This window comes from Oryctolagus cuniculus, chromosome 2, assembly GCF_964237555.1.
Source record: "Oryctolagus cuniculus chromosome 2, mOryCun1.1, whole genome shotgun sequence".
Lineage (NCBI taxonomy): Eukaryota > Metazoa > Chordata > Mammalia > Lagomorpha > Leporidae > Oryctolagus > Oryctolagus cuniculus.
In genome coordinates this window covers 31,245,710-31,257,475 of record NC_091433.1, presented here as the reverse complement: position 1 = coordinate 31,257,475, position 11,766 = coordinate 31,245,710, and the positions used below count along the sequence as shown (strand labels likewise).

The following is an 11,766-nucleotide window of genomic DNA, read 5'->3' as shown; positions in this document are numbered from 1 at the left end:
TCCACAATGTGCTTGACAACTCTGTTGTAGCTTTTACTTCCTTATAATACTGATCACCAAGGTCATTCAGAGGTAAGATTATAGGACTTTTCAGAGATTTCCTGTTCATGCACACGTTATTGGGTAAGCCCATATAGATATATGCACATTGAACATGACAACTCTTTAAATACCTTATTCACATCTCATTCTTTAACTTTTCATTTTGAATTTTGTCTATTGTTTCTCTTATTATTCATGGCTTAAGGCAGCTGTAAAGTTAAAATATTTTCCTATATATGTAGTTTTTTTGATAAATGTTCTCCAGGCAAAATAATTTTGGCAATGGACAAGCTCCTTGTATGGTCAAGTGCAGATAACCTGGCAAGTGGTGATTTCATGGTACCATGATACTTGGTAAATAATGGCAGTTATTTTGAACAAGAGCTACAGCTCCATGATACTCTGGTTTTTTTGTTTGTTTGTTTGTTTGTTTTTGTTTGTTTGTTTGTTTGTTTTTGACTTCTAGAATGCATGGGAAGTTCAGGCTATTTATTTTCAATGCTACTGGGGGAGATGGGAATAGAGCAAGTTAAAACTCCACGAAGATTACTGTTTTTACTGAGATTCACCTGTGTTGCTTGAATAATACAAGCTTTTAGTTAATTACTTTAATGGTAGGAAGAGTTGATTTCTTGCCAATTTTCTCATTACCTTTGCAGATGAGACAATTTTTGGAGGTCCAAAATCAGTCATTTTCATGAATATCAGGAGAATGGCTTTATTTGTTCTCTTCCAATTTAAATAAATAATAAGCTTTCTATTTTTTCTGTTTATTTCATTTCCATGTTACTGTTTACTATCTGCCCTAGTTTGTATTTAATTGGTTGCTTGTTTATTGCTTGTGGTAGACTTCACCCTCCCCTTCTCATTTCATTTTCCCTTCCATCTTTTGTTTTCACACATTGCACCAAATGTTAAGACAAAGGACACTGGACATTAAAAAGAGGCCCACCCCAGTATTTCTAATCCAGTGCAATTACTCTTCTTGTGTGTATTCTGCTAGCATTCTTACAAAAACCACGTCATGGTCCTAGTTTCCCTTTCCATCTTAATACACTTTTACCTTGGCTAGTGAATGACCAACTAATGACTGTATTTCCCTTATTCCTTTTTAGCTTGTAAGCTTATATTTCTGGCTCTTGATAATGGGGTAATATGCGTGATGTCACTGCAACTTTATCAAAAGACTGTTACTTGCCATGGAATTGTTTTCTTGTCTCTCTTAGGGGTATAAATAGTGTTAACATAGCTCCAACCATTTAGGTAAGGACCATCATGGAGATAGATACATCAAATGAAAGCACACTATAATATTATCATCACATGGAGAAGCTGCTCTTCTTTATTCAGCATAATTATTGACAATTTTTAAACCAATATCATGATTAATTATGCACCAAATTTTTTTCCTAGAAGGTTATTTCCAGTTTGTTTATGGACAATGGTGGCAAAAGCAACACACCAAAAAGTTCTCTGACAGATCCTTGTAAGAAACTGCTAAAAAATTGCAAGTAATTTTTCCTGTGTGAACTCACTATTATGTTCCAATGCAGAAGATAAATGAGATAAAAAATGCTTCATAAGCACCAAGGATACTTGATAATATTCTATGTGAATTAAATAAAAATTCCAAATTTAATTTTTGAATTCTAGAAAGGCATACTCAAGAGGCTTACATACAGACACTGGACTCCCACAGTTGAATTAAAGAAAACAAACTTCCACAATTGAATTAGGTGAACAAAGAAGAAATAGTTGAATCAATGGTAGGCTGATATATTTAATTATCTGGCATTTTCCTTCTGGTTCTATGTGACTGGACAAAAATTTTGTGGTGGTTAGTTCTCCTGCATTACATCATGGCAGGAAATACTAGATTCCACCATTATTTGCTTGGTCTCAAGGGCATCACCTGAAGATTTGGATTTGTATGATTTTAACATGTCTTTTGGTTGATGATCTCAAAGTATCTCCCTCATCTCACTCCTTACGTATATTCTCTCTGTAAGGAAGAGAGATTTGTTTCTATATTCCTTCCTTCAAAATTGGAGGCTTACTTTCCATTACTTATTATGGACTGTCCTCCCTTTGTACTTCCTGCAAACTAATATTCTGGATGTGCCCAGGACCCAACTTTCACCATGCACCATACTGACAAGGGAGATATTCACAGGTATAGGGAATCAACATGAATAGGGGGATACACCTCATCTCTGGATGACCACATAAATCAGAATGTCCCCAGTCTAATTGTGAGACTCTGATTGTATGTATGACACTTCCATGTATAAGCTACTTTCTGTGCTTTATGATCTTGATTTGGAAAATGTGAAGAATGTATTATTTCAACTTAAATTTAAGTTTCTCAGCACTCTAGCCTCAGAATCAGCCCTAAAGGCATTCGGATCTGGTTGAAAAGCCCATGAGAGTATTTCAGGCATGGAAAGCCAAGACACTATGGCAAAAAAAAAAAAAAAAAAAAAAAAAAAAAAAAAAACCTAAATGAAAGATCTCTGTGAGTGAGATCCCAGTGGAAAGAACAAGTCTTCAAAGAAGGAGGTACCTTTCTCTGAAGGGAGGAGAGAACCTACACTTTGACTATGACCTTGTCTGAACAAGATAAGAGTTGGAGAACTCAAAAGGCTTCCATAGCCTTGGAAACTCATGATTGGAGCATAGGGAGATTACTGATGCCATAAACAGGAGTGTCAATTGGTAAAGTCAACAACAGGAGTCACTGTGCACTTACTCCTCATGTAGGATCTCTGTCCTTAATGTGCTGTACATTGAGACTTAATGCTATAATGAGTACTCAAACAGTATATTTCACTTTGTGTTTCTATGGGGGTGCAAACTGTTGAAATCTTTACTTAATGTATACTAAACTGATCTTCTGTAAAAAAAAAAAAAAAAGAAATTATCAACTCCCAACTTGACTCTCACTGGGATTAAACATGACAATAGGTCTGATCTGATTTCATCATCATTTAAAAAAATCATCTATTATTTTTCACTTTATGTTTCTGTGTGGGAGCAAACTGTTGAAATCTTTACTTAATGTATGCTAAACTGATCTTCTGTAGATAAAGAGAATCGAAAATGAATCTTGATGTGAATGGAAGGGGAGAGGGAGTGGGAAAGGGGAGGGTTGCTGGAGGGAGGGACGTTATGGGGGGGAAGCCATTGTAATCCATAAGCCGTGCTTTGGAAATTTATATTCATTAAATAAAAGTTAAAAAAAATCTAAGTTTCTGTAAGCCCCAAACACAGACCTTAAAGAAAGTTGAAACTCATTCTACTTTCCACTTCTATGAGTTCAAGGTCATTTCTCTCTGATGTAATACTGCTGAAAGGAGCTGTCAGGAGGTAGTGCTTTCAAGTGGTCACCGGGCTTGGTGTCTGAGTGGTAAGGGGAAGGGCAGGCACATGTTCATGAAAGGCTATAAAGTTAATGACAATGATCCTGGTTCTTTTTTGTTGTTGTTGCTATTTGACTTAATTTGTTTATGCCATATATATGCTTTTTAAGGCTTTTTCTTAATATTTTATAAAAATAATTTGAAGAAAAGAAAGAAGCTAATTAAAGGAGTTATTGGCAAAGACATGGTGGGGGTTCATCATTTTTCTACCAACTATGGGAACTAGAAATAAGGGTGAAGGTAGAGGACACTAATACTTATAGAGTACCTGTTTGGTGCCAGACATTGTGAAAGTGAGTTTACAAATATTACTTCGTTTGCCTGTCAAAATGATACTTTAAAAATAGGTATTATGAACTTTTTTAAGTCAAGAAAACTTAAGCTTAGAGAGATGGAAAGATTTTCAAAGCCCATAAAGCGCTGGCAAATTTATAATCAATAAAACTGGGATACATCTTCATATATTTTCTGACAGCAAAGCCCATACAAGTGATTTAGTTGTATATGGTACTATTTTCCAATGAATACCTGTTGATAACATATTCCTGACTTTCACCATTTCTGAGTTCTCTCTGATTATCAACCACTCTACTGATCTCCACATAATGAATGTGCCATATTGTTTTTCTTTAATATGCTTTTTAAAAATAATTATTTATTTTGAAAGTCGGAGTTACAAAGAGAAAGAGGGATCTTCAATCCACTTGTTCTCTCCCCTCTCCCCAGATGACCACAATGGCCATTGCTGGGTCAGGCTGAGGCCAGGAGCCAAATCTCCCATGTAAATTCAGAGACCCAAGTATCTGGGCCATCTTCTGTTGCTTTTCCCAGGCAGGGAGCTGAAACAGAAGAAGAGCAGCAGGGACAAGAACCAGCTCCCATATGGAATTCTGGTGTTACAGGTAACAGCTTTATCCTCTATGCTACAATGGCAGCCCCTGTTTAATTTTTCCAGCCCCTGTTTAAATTTTTTAAAGACTTTTTGAATTTTATTTGAAAATTAATTTATAGTTGAAAATTGACAACTGGTATGAGATTCTACAAAGAGAAGATTATACTATGATTAAAATTGTGATTAATATCTCTCTAGGTACTATTGTTGAAGGCTCTGAGTCTGAAACCTATTTTTTACTTATTTAAAGGAGGATATTAACAGGAGTGTGTGGCATGTTTTATAGGCATGTGACACCAGACTGAGTCATGAACAGACGTGTTGAAGAAAAATTGAAAATAGAATTACAATCCCACCAGGTGACTCCACGGTACTTAGTGCTGGGCTTGTGCATAAGGTAAAACCTAAAATATTTCATATTCTTTGAGTCTAGCACTCTGGGAAACAAAAATAAGACCAATGTGGATTCAGTCTTTGCTTCATTTCCAAGTTAATGAAATTCTCTCATCTAACATATTTTATCTTTGGATAATAGGAATGTTGCCTTATAAGTTGCTGTGAATATTGAATGGGGTAATACATGAAAAGCCCTTAAAATTCATGTTGTAAATTTTCATGAAAAATGAGTTATTAATGTTATGTTCTCTGTACTCTATCATGTTCTTGCTACAGCTACTTGAACTTGGATCTGCTGTTAAATATTGTCCCTCTACCTCAGTCTCTCTCAGGACTACTTTACTGAAATGCTTTTTCAAGTCAGAAACTACTTGGCACATAACCAATCAAAAAAGAAAGGTCTGTGAGGCAGTATAACTCTTCTGTCCACTGCCCTTGTTAACTGTCTCAGAGACTGATGACAGCTTGAGATCAGAACTCAATCACTGGGACTGACATGTGAGGTAATGCATTTTTATTTTTGCTCTATACAGATTCTTGGGGCTGAGAGAGCAAGTAGGAACTGAAGTTCCACTGAAGCTATACATGCTAAACTTCAGTATCTGGTGTAGAACCAAATTAGTCATAATGGATACTTTTTTCTGATTTGCACAAAAATGCCTCAGTGGTGGGGTAGCAGCTCCCTCTGGCCTCTTGACTGTGTTATTTAGTTATTTATCTGTGGCTTTGACGTTATGATAAAGCAATCATGTTAAATAACTCTTTAAAAGTTTAATTTATTTGAAAGACAGAGAGAGCTACCAATCAAGCAAGGAAAGACAGAGACAGAGATTTTCCAACTGCTGGTTCACTCCCCAGATGCTTGCAACAGTTAGGGATGGGCCAGGCCAAAACCAGGTGTCTAGAACTCCATTTGAGTCTCCCAAGTGAGTGGCAGTGTCTCAAGGGCTTGAGCTTTTAACTGTTACCTTCTGGGAGTGCACTGGCAGAAACCTGGATCAGAAAAAGAGTAGGGAATCAAAATCAAGCTGTGCTAAATGTTCACCCCAGAAACTAAGGAGCCTTTTCTTCATGTACATTCAATGGGCCAGACACTGTGCTAGAAGCTGGGCCTGTATGATGAAATAAGGGCTGGTCCAAGAACTCTGACCCAGTCTTTCCTAATGCAGGGTCTGCTTCTCTCCTGTGTATACAGATGTTCACATCAGCTCTGATTATATTTACAAGCAGTGTAAACCTTTTAATTTAAATTCCTGATGGAATTCTGAAGGTGGAACAAAAAGATGGATAGCGACTGGACAAATAATAGCAGGAAGAAGAAGGACAAAGAAAGAAATGCAAATTTAACTGTGACGTAGAGGGGTTATTTTGTAAAACTGCAGAAGGTATCTTCTCTGTTTTGCAAATTTTAAAATAAAGACACCTCTGTGTCATGGCAGTGGTTTTAGGCATTTATTCTTCTAGGTGAAAGAAGATAATTTATGAGGCCAGGTCTCTTCCCAGATTCCATGTTCTTTCTTAATCTCCTCCATACTCTCCAGCATTTGTTTTTTGATTTTTGCAGAGAGCTACTCTAACTGGGGTGAGGTGAAACGTTATTGTGGTTTTTTATTTGCATTTCTCTGGTGGCTAGTGATCCTGAGCATTTTTTCCTGTGTCTGCTGGCCATTTGTATTTCAGCCTTTGAAAATTGCCTGTTCATGTCCTTTTCCAATTTCTTAACTGGATTATTTGTTTTGCAGTGTTTGAGTTTCTTGAGCTCTTTTTAGGTCCTGGGTATTAATCCTTTATCAGTTTCCTAATTTATAAATGTTTTCTCTCATTCTATTGCTTGCCTCTTCACTTTGCTGAGTGTTTCCATGGCTGTGCTGAAGCTTCTTAGCTTGATATACTCATATTTATCTATTTTTTCTTTTTATTGCCTGTGCTTCTGTAGTGTTTTTCCAAGAAGTCTTTGCCTATGCCAACGTCTTGCAGAGTTTCACCAATATTTTCCTGTAGTAATTTGATGATATCAGGTTGTAGATTTGGATCCTTCATCCATTTTCAATTGATTTTTGTATGAGATGTAATGAAGGTAGGGGTCTTGTTTTACGTTTGCATGTGTAGATCCCATTTTCTCAATACCATTTGCTGGAGAGATTGTCCTTTCTCCAGGAATTGATTTCAGTTCGTTTGTCAAAGGTTGGCTGGTTTACATGCATGGATTTATTTCTAGGATTTCTATTCTGTTACATTGGTCTACATATCTATTTTTGTGCCAGTCCCAGGCTGTTTTGATTATAACTTCCCTGTAGTGTGTCCTGAAGTCTGGTATTCTGATGCCTCCAGCTTTTTTATTGTTGTTGTTTAAGATTTCTTTAACTAGTTGGGGTCTCTTGTATTTCCATATGAATTTTAGTATCTTTTTTTCTAGATCTGTAGAGAATGTCATTGGTATTTTGATTGGGATCACATTGAATCTGTAAATTGCTTTCAGTAATAGGAACATTTTGATAATAATGATATTCCAATCCATGAATATGAAAGATATTTTCCCTTTTTTTGTCTTCTATTTTTTCTTCCTTCCTTCCTTCCTTCCTTCCTTCCTTCCTTCCTTCCTTCCTTCCTTCCTTCCTTCCTTCCTTTCTTTCATATTTTGTAATTTTCATTGTAGATATCATTTCTTTTTTTAAAGTATTTATTTATTTATTTGACAGACAGAATTACAGTGAGAGACAGACAGAGAGAAAGGTCTTCCTTCTGTTGGTTTACTCCCTAAATGGCTGTGATGGAGACGGACGGAGCTGGGCCGATCCGAAGCCAGGAGCCAGGTGCCTCTCCCTGGTCTCCCACGTGGGTGAAGGGGCCCAAGCACTTGGGCCATCCTCCACTGCTTTCCCAGGCTACAGCAGAGAGCTGGACTGGAAGAGGAGCAACCAGGACTAGAACCCAGCATCCATATGGGATGCTGGCGCTGCAGGCAGAGGATTAATCTAGTGTGCCATGGTGCCAGCCCCTGTAGATATCATTTCTATCCATGGTTAAATACATTCCAGGGTATTTAAATTCTTTTGAGGCTATTATTAATGGAGCTGAACTTACAAATTCTTTCTCAGCTTTGACATTGTCTGTATATGAAAAGGCTGTTGATTTTTTAAAAATTTATCTAATGTGGACAAATTTCATGTATTTCATATATACAGATTTAAAAACATGGTGATATTTCCTGCCTTACTCTCCCTACTGACCATGCTCCCACCCTTCCTCCTCTTTCCTCTCATTCCTTTCTCTTAATTTTTACAATGATCTACTTTCAGTTTACTTTATACTCATAATATTAACCTACAATACATAAAGTGTTCAACAGTTAGTATTAAGAAAAAAAACACTGTTTCTCCACAGTAGAGACAAGAGCTATAAAAAATCATTGAAGCTCAAAATGTCCATTTCACTCCTGTACATTTTATTTTTGATACTCTATTAGTTACCACCGAATAGGGAAAAAATATGGTATTTGTCTTTTTGGGGACTGGCTTATTTCACTAAGTATAGTGGTTTCCAGCTGCATCTATTTTGTTGCAAAATTCAGGATTTCATTCCTTTTTATGGCTGAGTAGTATTCCATGGTGTATATATACCATAATTTCTTTATCCAGCCAACAGTTGATGGACATCTGGGTTGATTCCATATGTTAGCTATTTTGAATTAAGCTGCAATGAACATGGTACAGATAATTCTTTAGTGTGCTGATTTCTTTTCATTTAGGTAAATTCTCAGGAGTGGGATGGCTTGATGGTAGGTCTTTATTCAGATTTCTGAGATATCTCCATACTGTCTTCCACAGTAGCTGCAACCAGTTTACATTCCCACCTTTAGTGGATTAGGGTATCTTTAACTCCACATCCTCACCAGAATTTGTTGTTTGCTGATTTCTGTATGAGAGGCATTCTAACTGGGGTGAGGGAAAACCTCACTGTGATTTTGATTTGCATTTTCCTGGTAGGTAGTGATTCTGACCATTTTTTCATGTGTCTGCTGGCCATTTGAATTTCCTCTTTTGAAAAATGCCTATTCAATTCCTTTGCCCATTTCTTAAATGGATTCTTTGGCTTGTTGTTGTTGAATTTTTGAGCTTTTTATATATTCTGGATATTAATCTTTTATGAGTTTCATTTTTGGCAACTAGATTCTCCCATTCTGTCAGTTACCTCTTCACTTTGCTGAGTGTTTGTTTTCTTTTTGACAGGCAGAGTGGACAGGGAGAGAGAGACAGAGAGAAAGGTCTTCCTTTTACCGTTGGTTCACCCTCCAATGGCCGCTGCAGCCGGTGCGCTGCAGCCAGCGCACCGCGCTGATCCGAAGCCAGGAGCCAGGTGCTTATTCTGGTCTCCCATGCGGGTGCAGGGCCCAAGCACTTGGGCCATCCTCCACTGCACACCCAGGCCACAGCAGAGAGCTGGATTGGAAGGGGGCAACCGGGACAGAATCCGGCACCCCAACTGGGGCTAGAACCCGGCCTCTTGTTTTTTTTTTTTTTTTAAAGATTTATTTATTTGGCCAGTGCTGCAGCTCACTTGGCTAATCCTCTGCCTGCGGCACCAGCACCCTGGGTTCTTGTCCTGATTGGGGCGCTGGATTCTGTCCCAGTTGTTCCTCTTCCAGTCCAGCTCTCTACTGTGGCCCAGGAAGGCACTGGAGAATGGCCCAAGTGCTTGGGCCCTGCACCCGCCTGGGAGTCCAGGAGTAAGCACCTGGCTCCTGGCTTTGTATTAGCATAGTGTGCCAGCCACAGCGGCCATTTGGGAGGGTGAACAAATGGAAAAAAAGGAAGACCTTTCTCTCTGTCTCTCTCTCTCACTGTCTAACTCTGCCTGTCAAAAAAAAAAAAAAAAAAAAGAGAGAGAGAGAGAGAGAGATTTATTTATTTATTTATTTGAAAGCCAGTGTTACCCAGAGAGAGAGGAGAGGCAGAGAAAGGTCTTCCATCCTATGGTTCACTCCCCAGTTGGCCACAATGGGCAGAGCTGCACCTATCTGAAGCCAGGAGCCAGCAGCCAGGAGCTTCTTTCAGATCTCCCACATTGGTACAGGGACCCAAGGACTTGGGCCATCCTCCACTACTTTCCCAGCCCACAGCAGACAACTGGATCAGAAGTGGAGCAGCCAGGTCTCAAACCAGGGCCCATATGGGATGTCGGTGCTTCAGGCCAGGGCGTAGACACACTGAGCCACAGTGCCAGCCCCGCTGTGTTTCTTTTCTAGTGCACAGGCTTCTCAGCTTTAGGTGGTGTCTTTTGTCTATTTTGGTTTTGATTGCCTGTGCAATCAAATCTTTGCCTATGATAATGTCTTGCAGATTTTCCCCAATGTTCTCCTCTAGTAATTTGATGGTATCAGATCATAGATTCAGATGCTTGGTCCATTTTGAGTTGCTTTGTATAAGGTGTAAGATAGGGTATTTGTTTCATATTTCTGCACATGGCGATCCAGTCTTCCCAGCATCATTTGTTGAAGAAAATGTCCTTTCTCCAGGGATTGATTTTAGTTCCTTCATCAAAGATTATTTGGTAATGGATGTGTTGATTAATTTTGGGGGTTCCTATTCTGTTTCATTTGTCTACATATATTTTTGGCCCAGTACCAGGCTGGTTTGATTATAACTGCCCTGTAACATTTCTTGAAATCTGATATTGCAGTGCCTCCAGCTTTATTTTTGTTGTATAAGATTGCTTCAGCTAGTTGGGGTCTTTTGTGTTTCCATATGGAGTTTAGCACCTTTTTTTCTAGATTTGTGAAGAATGTCATTGAGATTTTGATTGGGATTGCATTGAATCTATAAATTACCTTTAGTGATATGGACATTTTGAAGATATCAATTCTTCCAATCCATGAACATCAAAGATTTTTCCATGTTTTGTTTTTTTTTCCTATTTTTTTCTTTAATATTTTGTAATTTTAATTATAGAGAGCCTTTACCTCCTTGGTTAAATGTATTCCATGGTATTTAGTTTTTTTCTATAGATATTGTGAATGAGATTGATCTTAAAAGTTCTTTCTAAGCCATGGCATTGTCTTTGTATACAAAGGCTATTAATTTTTGCATGTTAATTTAATATCCTGGAGTCTATGTATATGATAATGCCATCTACAAATAGGGATAGTTTGACTTCCTCCTTTCCAATTTGTATCATTTTGATTTCTTTTTCTTGCCTAACGACACTGGCTAAAACTTCCAGGACTATATTGAGTAGCAATGGTGAGAGTGGACATCCTGCCTGGTTCTGGAACTTACTGGAAATGCTTCCAACTTTTCCTCCATTCAATAAGATTCTGCCTGTGGGTTTTTCATAAATTGCCTTGATTGTGTTGAAGAATGTGCCTTCTATCCTCAATATGCTTAAGGTTTTCATCATGAAAAGATGTTGTCTTTTATCAAATACTTTCTCTGCATTGCCTATCTATTGCAATAGTCATACGGTTTTTATCATTCAGTTTGTTAATATGATGTATCAAAATTATTGATTTGTGAATGTTGAACCATTCCTGCATACTAGGGGTAAATTCTACTTGGTTTGGTTTCTGATATGTTGTGGGATTTGATTAGCTAATATTTTGTGAGGATTTTTGCATCTGTGTTCACCAATCATATTGGTCTATAGTTCTCTGTTCTTTGTTGATAATTTTTGTTTGTTTATATTATATCCTGCAACTTTAGCAAACTCTATTCTGAATTCCAATAGTCTCTTAGTCTCTTGGTTCCCCTATAAAAGACCCCTATCATCTACAATCAGGGATAATTTGGCTTTCTCCTTTCCAATTTGTATCCCTTTGGTTTCCTTTTCTTGTCTAATGGCTCTGGCTAAAACATCCAGAATTATAATATGCATTTTCCATGACCTTTAAAAAGACACTTCATAAATCTCCAACCGTCTGGACTGATCATTCTTCCCACTGATCACATGTGTCTAAATCAGCTATCTGTATTTTCCATGAAGGCTGGTTTGAATTGAAGGAACTAAGGGGACTTGACTTTC

At 37.8% G+C, this 11,766-nt stretch overlaps 1 non-coding gene across 1 annotated transcript; it reads right to left on the bottom strand.

Moving 5' to 3' along the window:
• Positions 1 to 939: 939 nt before the first annotated feature.
• Positions 940 to 1,115, bottom strand: LOC127490472 (small nucleolar RNA SNORA81). Its single transcript, XR_007918419.2, has one exon. It is a non-coding gene; the product is annotated as a small nucleolar RNA SNORA81 (small nucleolar RNA).
• Positions 1,116 to 11,766: the final 10,651 nt, after the last annotated feature.